Here is a 14,144-nt window from a genome sequence, read left to right as displayed (position 1 = left end):
ATCTCCTGATTATTGAGACTCTACCGAGCCCTCCTTGCCTCTTCTGATGTTGCTGCTGCTTCTTCCTTTGCTGCTGCCTTGGGGACTGGTAAGAATCCCTCTGTAAAACTTTCTATACTTTTATTTTATTATTTTAGCTGCTGGCTCTGTTTCCCCAGCACACAGACTCAAGCTAAACCTTGGTCTGTGTCTTAAAACCTCTCTTAAACTCCAGGGCTCTTTGCCGCTAAAAATAAGTTTGTGCCCCTGCTAAGCTCTGCTCCTGTGGGCTTTGCCTTGGGGCTCTCTGCTTTCAGCTGTATCCACCGCTGTAGCCACCATCCCTTGGCTTCCTTGGGAGCTGGGTCCTGGACACATACCACTCTGCCCTCTGTAACCTCCCCATAGCATAAGGTGCACCATAGGTCTTGGTTTTTTTAGTTTAATAAGTCATAGTTTGTTAAGATTGTAGAGCTTGTAAGTTTCAACTGCCTTGTTATAGTTTACTGGTTTGTTGCTCCGTATAGTTGCCTGTTATAGCTTTGCTTAGAATTGTGATATTTGTCGTTTTGCCTAGTCATTGGTTAAGATAGATAAGGATTTTTGCTGCTTAAATTCGCCTTCCTGCTGTCCCGATCTCTCCCTGAACTTTCCCGTGTCTGTTTTTCCCCCGCTCCAATCTCCCCCTCTGTGTGCTCCTCCGTGTCTCCCTGTTATAACCCTTTGCTGCTTTTTCCCCCGCATCTGCACTCTCCGAACTTCCCAAACCCTTTGCTGCTTTTCCCCCCGTGTCTGCATCACCCTCCGAACGTCCCAAACCCCTTGCTGCTTTTTTTTACCTTTGTTTTTGGTGTCCGCTTGTTGCTTAAACCTCTCTCTAGCCTTTCTTTACACTTCTCCGCTGCCCCTCCCCTCCCGAAGATCACCATCACACTGCTCCCTTGTCCTTGCCCTGCAGCGCTTCAGAGTCTCTCGCTGCTTCCAGCCGCTTGTCTGCATTCCACTAATCACTCACTCCCCCCCTCCTGTTTCTTGACCCAGCCTTTATATTGATATTGTGTTGTTGTACTGTAACTCACCTTTTACTTGTAATTATAACACCCCATTGGTTGCCTCCATTTTTCTGATACACTTTGTATTTACATTGATCCCACTGTGTTACATTGTGTATCTAGCTATTAACTCATATAGAAGCTACCAGTTTATTTTGCATTTCTTTTGGGTACGCTTTGCATTTCCACACTGTATCTAGAGTTGCTTATTGACTGTACTGTATCCCATTGTGCTGAACCCCACTTGCTGTAGCCCACTATTAGAACTCCCTACACTGTTCAATAAGAAGAACCCCCCCATCGTTGTCTATTGTAAACACCCTATACACCCCATCCCATCGTATTTCATTATTAAATTCCCACCACTTCCTTTTTTTCCCTTTAATAAATAAATTAATTGGAACCCCAGCTGTGTGGTAATTGCTCCCCAAGATCCCATATACCTGCAGGCAAGGACATCCCTTAGTATAGGGAGAATTCAGAAACTAAAACAAAAGATAACCTAATGCATTTCTTTGCCTCACAATTTCTGCAATTCTTAAATGGATTATTTCAGGGATATGTTTAGGAGATGGGATTGCTTGGTTTCTCTCTCCATCCGGAAAGGGAACAAACGAAGAGCACAACCAAAACCTCCCCTCCCACCCGAGATTTGAAAGTATCTTCTTTCCTTATTGGTCCTTTTAGTGAGGTGCCAAACAGGTTATTTGAGCTTCTTCGCCCCTTACAGGTAAAGCGATTTAGTCCACTACCAGGGAGGGATTTTATGTAACCCTTATCTCTATGTTTATGACAGTTAGTGTGCCCGATCCCCTTCTATGGCAGATGACCCAGGAATATCATCTCAATTGATTGGACTCTTCCAGTTGGTATGCATACTTCCATTTTTTCATGTTCTCTTATGTATAAATATCTCCTGTCTGTGTGTTCCATTCTGTGCATCCAGAGAAGTGAGCTGCAGCCCACGAAAGCTTATGCTGAAACAAATTTGTTAGTCTCTAATGTGCCACAAGTACTCCTGTTCTTTTTGGCGTTTTGGATCTTTAAAAGCAGCAAAGAATCCTGTGGCACCTTATAGACTAACAGACATTTTGGAGCATGAGCTTTCGTGGGTGAATACCCACTTCCTCAGATGCATGTAATGGAAATATTATGATGGTGCCACAGGATTCTTTGCTGCTTTTACAGATCCAGACTAACACGGCTACCCTCTGATACCTGTTCTTTTTGCGGGTATAGGTAATGATTTACTGCCGTGACTAAGCAAAATTATGATGGAGATGTGTCTTGCCTATGTGATTCCAAACCCCAGCTTCTCACCTGTGATTTTCCACTAGCTGTGCTGAGGGCTGTGTTTGAAGAAATGGATTTCCCTGCACATGGCAGACTCTGTAAAAGACTGTGAAAGGAACTACCTCCATTTCTGCTTCTTTCCTGATCAAGCCTGTGGACTATGAATTTATGTAATGGGAGCATTCTAACCAATGGACTGAGGTCCTTCCAATGATTAAGAAGCAATCAGAGGCTTCTCAAGCCTACAGCTTATTCCATCACTGCTACAAGCCTGAAAAAAGAACTTTGCATTTATTGTATGTATTTGACTTCTTTAACCAATTTTAACTCTCATCTTTCTTTCTTTCTTTCTTTCTTTCTTTCTTTCTTTCTTTCTTTCTTTCTTTCTTTCTTTCTATAAATAAACCTTTAGCTTATAGATAGCAAAGGATTAGAAATCAGCATGATTTTTGGGTAAGATCTGAGTTATATATTGACCTGTCTGTGCTGCTGGTCCTTTGGGATCAAATGAACCTGTTATTACATTAAATTGGTTTTAAAGAACAACACATCTTTCAATCTAATAGTTTTGATGGGGATATAAGGACTGGAATATCTAAGCAAACTGCTTTTATGATTTCTTGTTAGCCATTGTGGTGAAGCAGAAGTTTACTTTCCATTTCTGGTTTCGTATATCTCACAGGAGAAGAATCACCAGTTTTGGGGTCTGTCTACCCTATTTCTCAGTAGTTTGTCCTAAATTTGGTATTCACAATTATGACCCACAAAAGCACAGTTACATCTACCCTAGGAGCCCAAGCTGCTATGGGGATTTCCAGACTCTCCATCTTCTCTGGGGATGATTTCTGAGGGGCAGAGACATAGGATGACACATTCTCTTGTCCCCCCTGTCCCCTGCCCAGGGCAGCTGGACAATGTGGGGCTTCTCACAGAGGCTGTGGCTCCGTGATCAGCTCTTTCCATGTCCCAGCTCTGGCTTCCGGCTTGAACAAGGGTTTGAGCATCGGTGGAAGAGGAGGAGCAGGGGATAGGACCTCCAAGTGGAAGAAAGGGAGCACAAGGTGGGGACACTGAAGGAACAGGGCTCCCGGCCTATGTTCCACTTTTGCCTGTTCGAAAGGTGCTTACCCTACACTGAATGGCCTGGGCTGGGATAGGAACTTGCTGGGCCTGAGCTGAGGCCAGTTTCCACAGTTTTGCATTGCTGGGGCAGCACAAAAGGTGCAGAAGGGGAGCGAACCTTGGTCTGAGTCTCTTACCAGGGCTTCTGTGTGTCAGGCCATTCCTCACACATGCAGTTCTGCTCTGCCTCGGTGGGGAGTGGACTGAGCAGCTGTTTTCATGGCCCTTGGATGTTTAGCCAGACATGAGACAGTGACAGGCCAGGTGTAATGGGAAAGGGCATCCATATCCCTTCTCTTTATTGATTATCGACAGGAATTGTGAGGTCAGAAAAGCAGCCAATATGGTTCTTTATGGGTGAACATCTCACTGATCTCCTGAGTCTCCACAAACATAATCACTTTATAAATGCTGCTGTATGCCTTGGTCTCCCTCCCACAGTGTCCAGTTCTCCCTCACCAGCCTTAGACCCTGTCTGAACCTGTCTACAAGTGGAGATCAATAACTCATGTCATCTAGGATGTAAGGGTCCAGGATGCAATAGGTGGCCCAATTTATTTGTCTCCACTGTCACTGGATCCAGGCGGTGAACTGACCCTTCACTTGATGAACACCCTGATTATCCTCTCACAAAGGTGTCTGCTTTTCACGCTGTACACAATTGGGTTGATCAGAGGTGGGAGAAGCAGGGAGATGTAGCCCAGGAGAATCTGATGTAACGGTAAAGAGCCATTCCCAAATCTGTGTATCACAGACAAGCTGATCTCTGGTGTGTAGAAGAGCAGGACGACACAGATGTGTGAGACGCAGGTGTTCAGGGCCCTCAGATACTCCTTGTGTGATGCAATGCTCAGAACCGTTTTGAGGATCATCATATACGAGAGGAAGATGAGCAGCGAGTCCAACCCCATTGTTAAGAGTTTAGTAGACAATCCATAGATGCTGTTGATTGTGATATTGGAACAAGCCATGTTCATGACCTCCTAGTGAAGGCAGTAGGAATGGGAAAGAACATTGCCTTTACAATATTGGAACTGTTTCAGGAGAAAGGGAAGTGGAAGAATTATGACCATTGCTCTTATCACAGCCACCAGTCCCATCTTGGCTATTCTCGGCTGGGTTAAGATGGAAGCATATCTCAGTGGGTTATGGATCACAATGAAGAGGTCAAGGGCCATCAACAACAGCAAAGAGAAATCAATGCACTGAAGCAAGTGGATGAAGAAGAGCTGGGCTAAACATGCATCGAGGCTGATCTGCCTAGAGTTAAGCAAGTAAATGCCCAGTATCATTGGAATGGTCATTATCGATATACCAAGGTCTGTGATGGCCAACATGGAAAGGAAAATGTAAATGGGCTCATGGAGTCTTGGGTCTGTTTTTACAATGAACAGAATGACTGAATTTCCTACTATTGAAATAACATAAATGAAGCAGAATGGGATAGAAATCCAGATATGTGCGTCTCTATGACTTGGTAGCCTGGTTTGAAGGAATATTACAGAATTTAATTTGGTGTCATTGATAGCTGACATAATGTACTGGGCAGGTCTGAGGAGTTCTTAAATGTCCTTCCTAAAATAAAAATCAGAGGTGATTGGATGATATTTAGGAAGAAAGCATTCTGCTTTCATTGCAGTTCTACAGTCTGCCAGAGCTCAAAATAAGCAAAAACATACTGTTGGATTTACATGGTTCTGATTAGTCAAACTGGATCAGACTTGTAGCTCATCCACCTCAATAACCAGTGTCCATGGTTAGATGATTCTGAGGAGGTGAATGAAGCCCTGAAATAGGCAGCTATGAGTTAACCTGCTCCCAGGGAGTTCCCAGCTGACACCTACTAGTTAGAAATATTTTGTGGTGTAAATCAGAAAGATTTAGAACTGTCATAAACAGATTGTTAAGGGTTAATGTCTCTTCTACCTGTAAAGGGTTACAAGCAGGGAACTGGACACCTGACCAGAAAACCAATCAGAAGACAAGATACTTTTAAATTTGGGTGGAGAGAAGCTTTTGTGTGTGTTCTTTGTCCGTTGTGTGTTCTTCTCTCGGAGGGTCTGAGAGAGACCAGACATTACTACAGGCTCTCTAAGTTTCTTTTCAAATAGTAAGTAAAAACAGGCGGTTAAGGCTTTTTGATTGTTTTACTCTATTTGCAATTGTGGATCTGGCTGGTTAACTTTTATATGTGTAGTTGATGGGAATATTTTAATTTGTATTGGTACTGGGGGGAAAGTCTGTAATTTGTATTGGTACTGGGGGGAAAGTTTCTGGTGTCTGTAAGCTATAGGACCCTGTAATATTTACATCTTGAAGTTACAGAGATAATTCTTTACTTTTTCCTTTCTTTTATTAAAAGATTTCTCTTAGAGAACCTGATTGATTTTTGTTGTTGTTTCCCTTGCTTTATTCCAGGGGATTGGGATAACTCACCAGGACGGGCGCTGGAGACGGGAGGGGGGAGAGATAGAATCTCTCTCTGTTTTCCTTGAATCTGTTTGCCTCTTTGTGGACGGGAAGCAAGATGCTTCTCTGTATGGTGAATTAAGAGGTTGGATCAGTATCTCTCAGGATAGCCCAGGGAGGGAAATTCTGGGAGGGGGAAAGGTGGGCGAATGGTTTATTTCTCCTTGTTTTAAGAACCCAAGGGATCTGGGTTCTTGGGGTCCCCAGGGAAGGTTGGGGAGGTCAGAGTGCCCCAAAACACTATATTTTTGGGTGGTGGCTGTGTTATCAGATGTAAGCTGATAATTAAGCTTAGAGGATTCAGGTGCTAGTATCTCATTTTCTGAACTCTAAGGTTCAGATCTGAGAGGGAATGCTATGACAAGAACCCCTTCAAAACTGGCTGTGAATTCCACAGCCCTAATTGAGCACTTTATGATTTTACCATTGTGACCTTATGTCAAGGTTTTTTTCCCCCACTTTGAACTTTAGTGTCCAAAAAGTGAGGACCTGCATGATTACTTTTAAGCTTAATTCCTAGCTTAGATCTGATAACGCTGCCACCAGCCAAAAATATAGTGTTTGGTACACTTCCTGTTCCCCCAAAACTTTCCCTGGGGAACCCAAGACCCAACCTCCTTGGGTCTTAAAACAAGGAGAAATTAACCATCCCCCTCTTTTTCCCCCCAGACTTTCCCCTCCCTGGGTTACCCTGAGAGGCTACACTGATACAAATTCCTTGGATCTTAAAACAAAGAGGAATTAACCTTCCCCCCGTCCTCTCACCCCACCAATCCCTGGTGAGTTCAGACTCAGTCCCTTGGATTTTAAAACAAGGAAAAAATCAATCAGGTTCTTAAAAAAGAAAGCTTTTAATTAAAGAAAGAAAAGATAAAAATTATCTCTGTAAAATCAGGATGGAAAATGCTTTACAGGGTACTCAGATTCATGTAGCCCAGAGGGACTCCCCCCCACAGCCTGAGATTCAAAGTTACAGCAAACAGAGGTAAAAATCCTTCCAGCAAAAGAAAAAGCATTCACAAATTGAAAGAAAATAAACATAAGACTAGTCCACCTTGCCTGGCTATATTTACAATTTTGAAACATGAAAGACGGATTCAGAAAGATTTGGAGAGTCTGGTTGTACGTCTGGTCCCTCTTTGTCCAAGAGCGAACAACCAACAATACAAACAAAACAAACAAAGACTTCCCTCCACCAAGATTTGAAAGTATCTTGTCCCTCCATTGGTCCTCTGGTCAGGTGTCAGCCAGGTTTACTGAGCTTCTTAACCCTTTACAGGAAAAATAGACATTAACCCTTAACTATCTGTTTATGACACCTTAGAACATAAAAACATGGGGACAGCCATAGCGGGCAAGATGAAAGGTCCATCTAGGCCAGTATCTTGTCTTCAACAGGGGCTTATGACAGGTGCCCCAGAGGGAATAAGCAGAACAGGGAATCATCAAGTGATCCATCGTCCATGAATTTATGTAGTTCTCTTTTGAACTCTGTTACACTCTTCACACACACACACTCTTTCTGGCCCTGCACTTCTGAGTGTGGCCCCTTGTATCATGACATGTATGTAAACACATGGTGCATGCATGATGAAAACGGTCATTGTATTTATCTGTCCTGCACTGAAGCTATTTATAAATGCATGTTATTGCTTTATTTTATATCCTTTTTTATTTTCTCCACTACTGAGAATCCAAATTGTTCTTCTGCCTGTTTGCAACACAAGAGATAAATTGTTAGGAGAAGTTCTAAGCTGAATAACAGTGATATCTCTAGCCACACTCCAGACTTTCATGTGTAAATTCAGTCAGAACCAGACTGTATTAACTCTCCCTTACTCTGGCCCCCAAGAATCAATCCAAGAGAAGCTGAAGCGCCTTGCCTGGCCAATGTTGACTGATTCTAGAGAGTTTGTTCAGCCTACAGGTGGCTCTTCATCCTCACAGGACCTGCATCCTCTCCCCATGCCAGGGTCGGTACTTATCTGGCAAGTTACAAGCTAACACGCATAGTTACTGCACTGGGGTTGACGTCACACATGAGTGAATACTGCAATCACTGGTATTGCACTAATGTCCTGTTGACTGTGTACAATATATTTTAACTATGCTCGTGTAAGAGATGATGGGTATAAATTACATACAAACGCTATTGCACTCCCCTTTGCTGCGCCTTTGCTCTATTCTGCTGAAAAAACAGATGAGCGGTTCTGTTCCATCGTGACTTTGAAATTGCTTTTGCTGATTAAATTTCCAGCAGCAAATAAACCTGAGGAAATTTGGAAACTAGTCTCTGATATTTCATGGTGTCTTCTCTAACTCAGCCTCTGGCAGAATTGGGGCCAGAGAACATGGCACCTCTAGAAAAGGAACCCCTGGAGAAATCCTGATTTGGGGCATCAGGGTTTTAAGACTCTGAGCTCGCTTTGAATGTCAGGTTCCTCTGTAGCTTGAAGAGCCCACTGTGGAGTTTCGGCAGATGTAAGGGAGGGGTTCCCAAGCTACTTAGTGCTGCCTGCCCTTCAGCCCGATCATTGAGTCACCCCAACAGCCCAGCTGAGTCCTCTGCTACTGCTCAGAACATCGACACATGTAAACAGCGTGCAGCCTTTTCACGCCAAGTTTGCACTTGAAAAATAGTGAAACCTGCCAAAGTACCTAATTCCTGCTAGAAGGGGAGCCGCTGACACCAGAGATCTTCACCCTAAAGGACAAGGAGTCATCAGAGAGGTTGCACAGGCAGCAGACAGTATCTGTTCAGATAGAAAGCAACTGTCTATATGAAGCATGTCTGCACATTCCCTTGGGGGCCACTTGGCCATCAGGGAATCTCAACTGCTTGGCTTCCTGTGAACCAACTTTAACCCTCATCACGGTCAATGGCAAATGCAGGATGCGAAATCACAGGGGGTGAGTGGTGATGGTACCCAACCATACCACAGCAGCAACTCTGAGCAGGATCTATTCCTGGAATCCGGGTTGTTCGTGTGATGTCGATTAGTCACACATCTCCCTTGGGGACACTGAATGATGATGATGCTGTCACAGCTGCATTCTTGCTGAAATTAATAATAATAATAATAATAATAATAATTAATAATATAATGACAAACCAAGGGTGCAGGCCAGGGAAGGGAGAGTCCACAATGTTACATACATGGAAATTACTCTTGGATAACATCCACCTTGGCCTGTAGGGCATTTATTGTTCCTCGAACCACCTGGTGTCCAAGATAAATCACTCTGTTTTGGCCTATTTGATACTTTTTAGCCTTAACAGTTAGTCCTGCCTACCTGATGAGCTCAAAGACTTTTTCCAGGTGCTTCAGATGTTCTGCCCATGAATTGGAAAAAATGACCACATCATCGAGGTAGGCAACTGGATATTCTCCCAATCCTGCTAGGAGACCATCTACAAGTCTTTGGAAGGTGGCGGGTGCATTTCGCAGCCCGAAAGGAAGCATAATAAATTCACACACCCCTGAATGGGTGATGAAGGCTGACCTTTCCTTGGCAGGTTCATCTAGCGGTACTTGCCAGCATCCCTTGGTTAAGTCTAATGTAGAGATGAACTGGGTACATCCCAATTTCTCCAACAGCTCATCGGTGTGTGGCATTGGATAGTTGTCGGGACGAGTTACAGCATTGAGCTTATGGTAGTCCACTCAAAAGCGTATTCCCTATCTGGTTTGGGTACTAGAACACGGGAGATGCCCATGCACTGTCAGAGGGGCGGATTATACCCATCTGTAGCATGTGGATCTCCCATTCTATAGCAGCTTGGGCATGAGGAGGCACCCGGTAGGGTGAGGTTCTAATTGGGTGAGCATTACCTGTGTCAATGGAGTGGTATGTCCGTTCAGTCCGTCCTGGGGTGGCTGAGAGCATTGGTCCAAAGCTAGTGCACAGCTCCTTGATCTGTTGCCGCTGCAGACATCCCATGGTTGTAGAGAGGTTCACCTCTTTCATGCCACCGTCACTTTTTTCTTCGTAGTAGACACCTTCAGGCCACTCAGCGTCATCTTCTCCCTGGGCTGTAAACTGACAAACCTTTAATTCTCTGGAAGAAAAGGGCTTTAGAGAATTAACATGGTACGCTTTAGGCTTTGGGATTGAGGTGGGGAATGCTATGAGATAGTTGACAGCTTCCAGGAGCTCTTGGACCGTGAATGGCCTTTCCCATGACGCTTCCATCATATGGGTCTATAGCACCTTTAAGACCATAACCTGGTCCCCTACTTTGAAGGAACGCTCTCTGGTATGTTTATCATACCAGGCCTTTTGCTCTTCCTGAGCATCCTTTAGTTTTCTTTAGCAAAGGCTAAAGAGTGTCGGAGGGTGCTTTGTAGGTTGCTTACAAAGTCTAGAATGTTAGTTCCTGGAGAAGGCGTAAACCTCTCCTTTTGCTGCTTCACCAACTATAATGGCCCCTTAACCTCGTGGCCATACACAAGTTCGAATGGTGAAAACCCTAAACTGGGATGTGGTACAGCCCTGTAGGCAAAAAGCACTTGCTGCCACACTAGGTCCCAATCATTGGAGTGTTCATTTATGAATTTACGTATCATGGCCCCCAAAGTTCCATTAAACCTCTCCACCAGGCCATTGGTTTGATGGTGGTAAGAGGTGGTGTCATAAACAGATAGCTAAGGGTTAATGTCTCTTTCACCTGGAAAGAAGTAATCTGAACCACCTGACCAGAGGACCAATCAGGAAACAGGATTTTTTTCAACTCTGGGTGGAGGGAATTGTGTGTCTGAGTTCTTTGTCTTCTGCCTGAATCTCTCTCAGCTAGAGAAGGATTTTTTTCTATTTCCTGCTTTCTAATCTTCTGTTTCCAAGTTGTAAGTACAAAGTAGGTTTTTTCTTTTGTATTTACATGTCTATAATTGCTGAAGTGCTTTGAATTGTATTCTTTTTAAATAAGGCTGTTTATTCAATATTCTTTTAAGCAATTGACCCTGTATTTGTCACCTTAATAGAGAGAGACCATTTGTATGTATTTTTCTTTCTTTTTCTATAAAGCTTTCTTTTAAGACCTGTTGGAGTTTTCTTTAGTGGGAAACTTCAGGGAATTGGGTCTGCAGCTCACCAGGGAATTGGTGGGAGAAAGAAGTCAGGGGGAGGTCTGTGTGTGTTAGATTTACTAGCCTGATTTTGCATTCCCTCTGGGTGAAGAGGAAAGTGCTTTTGTTTCCTGGACTGGAATTACAGAGGGTGGACTCCCTCTGCTTAGATTCACGGAGGGTGCTTCTGTGTATCTCTCCAGGAGCACCTGGAGGGGGGAAGGGAAAAGATTTCTTTCCCTTTGTTGTGAGACTCAAGGGTTTGGGTCTTGGGGTCCCCAGGGAAGGGTTTTGGGGGGACCAGAGTGCCCCAAAACACTCTAATTTTTTGGGTGGTGGCAGCAGTACCAGGTCCAATCTGGTAACTAACTTGGAGGTTTTTCATGCTAACCCCCATATTTTGGACGCTAAGGTCCAAATCTGGGACTAGGTTATATGACAGGTGGCAACCAAGTAATTCACTCCATGAGCTTTCCACAGGTTTTTCATGGTCTCTGCCAGGAAATTAGTTCCTGAATCGGTAAGGATGTCGGAGGGCCAACCTACCCTGGCAAAAATGTCCGCTAATGCCTGGCAGACACTTTTAACCCTGGTGTTGCTTAGAGCTACTGCTTCTGGCCATCAAGTAGCAAAATCCATGAAAGTCAGTATGTACTGCTTTCCTCTGGGGGTCTTTTTTGGGAAAGGACCCAGAATATCCACAGCTACTCGCTGAAATGGGACCTCAATTATGGGGAGGGGCTGGAGCGGGGCTTTGACCTGGTCTTGGGGCTTTCCCACTCTTTGGCACACCTCACAAGACCGGACATAATTAGTAACTTCCTTGCCCATCCCCTCCCAATGGAAGGACTTCCCCAACCTGTCTTTGGTTCTGTTCACCCCAGAATGGCCACTGGGATGATAATGGGATAAGCTTAAGAGCTTTACCCAGCACTTAGTTGGAACTACCAACTGTTTTTGTGGATGCCAGTCTTCCTGGTGTCCACCAGAAAGAGTCTCTTTGTATAAAAGTCCTTGTTCTACAACAAATCAGGATCGTTTAAAAGAGCTGAGAGGCGGTGGGGTGCTCCATGCCACCACCCAAGCTTTCTGAACGCTGTCATCTGCTTCCTGCTCAGCCTGGAACTGTTCCCTTGATGCTGAAGACATCAGTTCCTCCTTGGACTGTGGACTTGGGCTTGGTCCCTCTGGAAGCGATGTAGGTGATGGGGTTGCTTTCGTTGATTATGAACCGCTCTCCACTGGTGCACTATGTGATATTTCAGGCTCTGGCTGAGCCTCTTGGGTAAGGTTGTTTGCTGTTTCTGCCAGTTCAGGCTCGCTGGCACCCTCTGACATCGGAGATGTAGATGGGTTTGCAAGCACTGGAGTCAGTGCTGGCAATGGTTCTGGTGCTGGTTGCTTTACCAGTTCTGGTTCTGGGACTGGATGCACTATGTCTGTAGCATTCATGGGTAGAAGATCCGGTTCTACCACCTCTGTCTGAGTCCCTGGTAACACAGACGGGCCCCTGGTGGATGGCTCAGGAACAGGGATGGGTGTAGAAGCTTGCCTGGCTTGGCTGCGTGTGACCATTTCCACTCTCTTGGCCCGCTTCACATGGTTGGCCAAGTCTTCCCCCAGTAGCATGGGGATGGGATAATTAGCATAGACTGCAAAAGTCCACATTCCTGATCAGCCCTTGTACTGGACAGGAAACTCAGCTGTAGGCAAGTTTAAAGATTTTGACATGAATGGGTGAATTGTCACTTGGGCTTCTGGGTTGATGAATTTGGGGTCCACTAACGATTGGTGGATAGCTGACTCTTGTGCCACAGTGTCTCTCCACGTGATAACTTTCTTTCTGCCCACTCTCAAGGTTTCCCTTCGCTCCGAGGGTATTGGAGAAGCATCTGGGCCTGGGGATCTTTGGTGTGATTATGGTGTAATGAACTGTAATCGGTTGGGGTTCTTGGGGCAGTGGACCTTTATATGTCGCAGTTCATTACATTTAAAACATCGCCCAGCTGACTCGTCACTGGGATGAGGTGGGTTGCTGGAGACTGGTGAGATGGTACAATAAGGTGTCTGTGGCTTTCCTTGGGTTGTAGGTGGGGCCTTGGGTTGCCCCTGATGACAGGGTTTGGTTTCAGTTTGCCCCCTCTGATATTTACTCCAACTGCTAGTAGTTTTTTTCTTTTCTGCCACTTCCACCCATTTGTCTCCAATCTCCCCCGCCTCGGTTACCGTTTTGGGCTTCCCATCTAGGATGTACATTTCTATTTCCTCAGGAACACCCTCTAAGAACTGCTCCATTTGCATTAGGAAGGACAGCTCTGCCAGAGAGTTAGCATTTGCTCCTGATATCCACACATCCCAATTCTTTCCAATGTGGTAGGCGTGTCAGGTAAATGACACATCTGGTTTCCACCTCAGGGCTCGGAACCACCAAAGGGCATGCTCAGGTGTTAGCCCTATTCTGATTCTGGCTTTAGTCTGAAAAAGTTTATAATCGTTCATGTGTTCCTTAAGCATTTCAGCCACCACCTCTGCTAAGAGTCCACTGAGCTGTGGCCTCAGCTCTATCATGTACTGGTTTGTAGAGATGCTGTATAAGCCCATTCGAAATTTTCTAAGAAGGCCTCAGTATCATCACCTGCCTTGTAGGTGGGGAATTTTCTGGGATGGGAAGCGGTACCTGGAGAAGGGTTGTTAGGGTTGGCTGGTACATCCTGCTTAGCCCTTGCTAATTCCAGTTCATGCTTTCTCTCTCTTTCCCTCTCCAACATCTCTTTTTGTCTCACCTCCCTCTCTTTTTGTTTCTCCTCCATAGCTCTTTTGTGGGCAGCCTCAGCCCTGGCCATCTGTCTGTCATGTTCTTTTCGGCTCTCCTCAGCCTGGAGTTTGGCTAACTCTAGCTGCTGTTGTATGTTTTTTTTTTTTCCTTTGCCTGACATTTTCCCCCTGGTCTACCTTAGCTATCTGAGGGGGGCGGGGAACAGCTTGGAATCCTTGGTTACTGTAATGTGACTTTTTAGGAAAAAAAACAAGTAAAACAGGTTTTTGTGACTTGCCTTGGCTATGTTAATGAGCCTCCAGTGATCACAGCTGAAGCTTCCCTTCTAACAAAAAGCCCTCTGTTAGAATCTCTTATCTGTTTGCCTTCAGGGTATCTCTCCTTCAC

The 14,144-nt window shown here is 44.9% G+C and overlaps 1 pseudogene; it reads right to left on the bottom strand.

Moving 5' to 3' along the window:
• Nucleotides 1-4,045: 4,045 nt before the first annotated feature.
• Nucleotides 4,046-4,981, bottom strand: LOC115642001 (annotated as a pseudogene).
• Nucleotides 4,982-14,144: the final 9,163 nt, after the last annotated feature.

This window comes from Gopherus evgoodei, unplaced genomic scaffold, assembly GCF_007399415.2.
Source record: "Gopherus evgoodei ecotype Sinaloan lineage unplaced genomic scaffold, rGopEvg1_v1.p scaffold_36_arrow_ctg1, whole genome shotgun sequence".
NCBI lineage: Eukaryota > Metazoa > Chordata > Testudines > Testudinidae > Gopherus > Gopherus evgoodei.
This window is presented reverse-complemented; position numbering and strand designations above follow the sequence as displayed.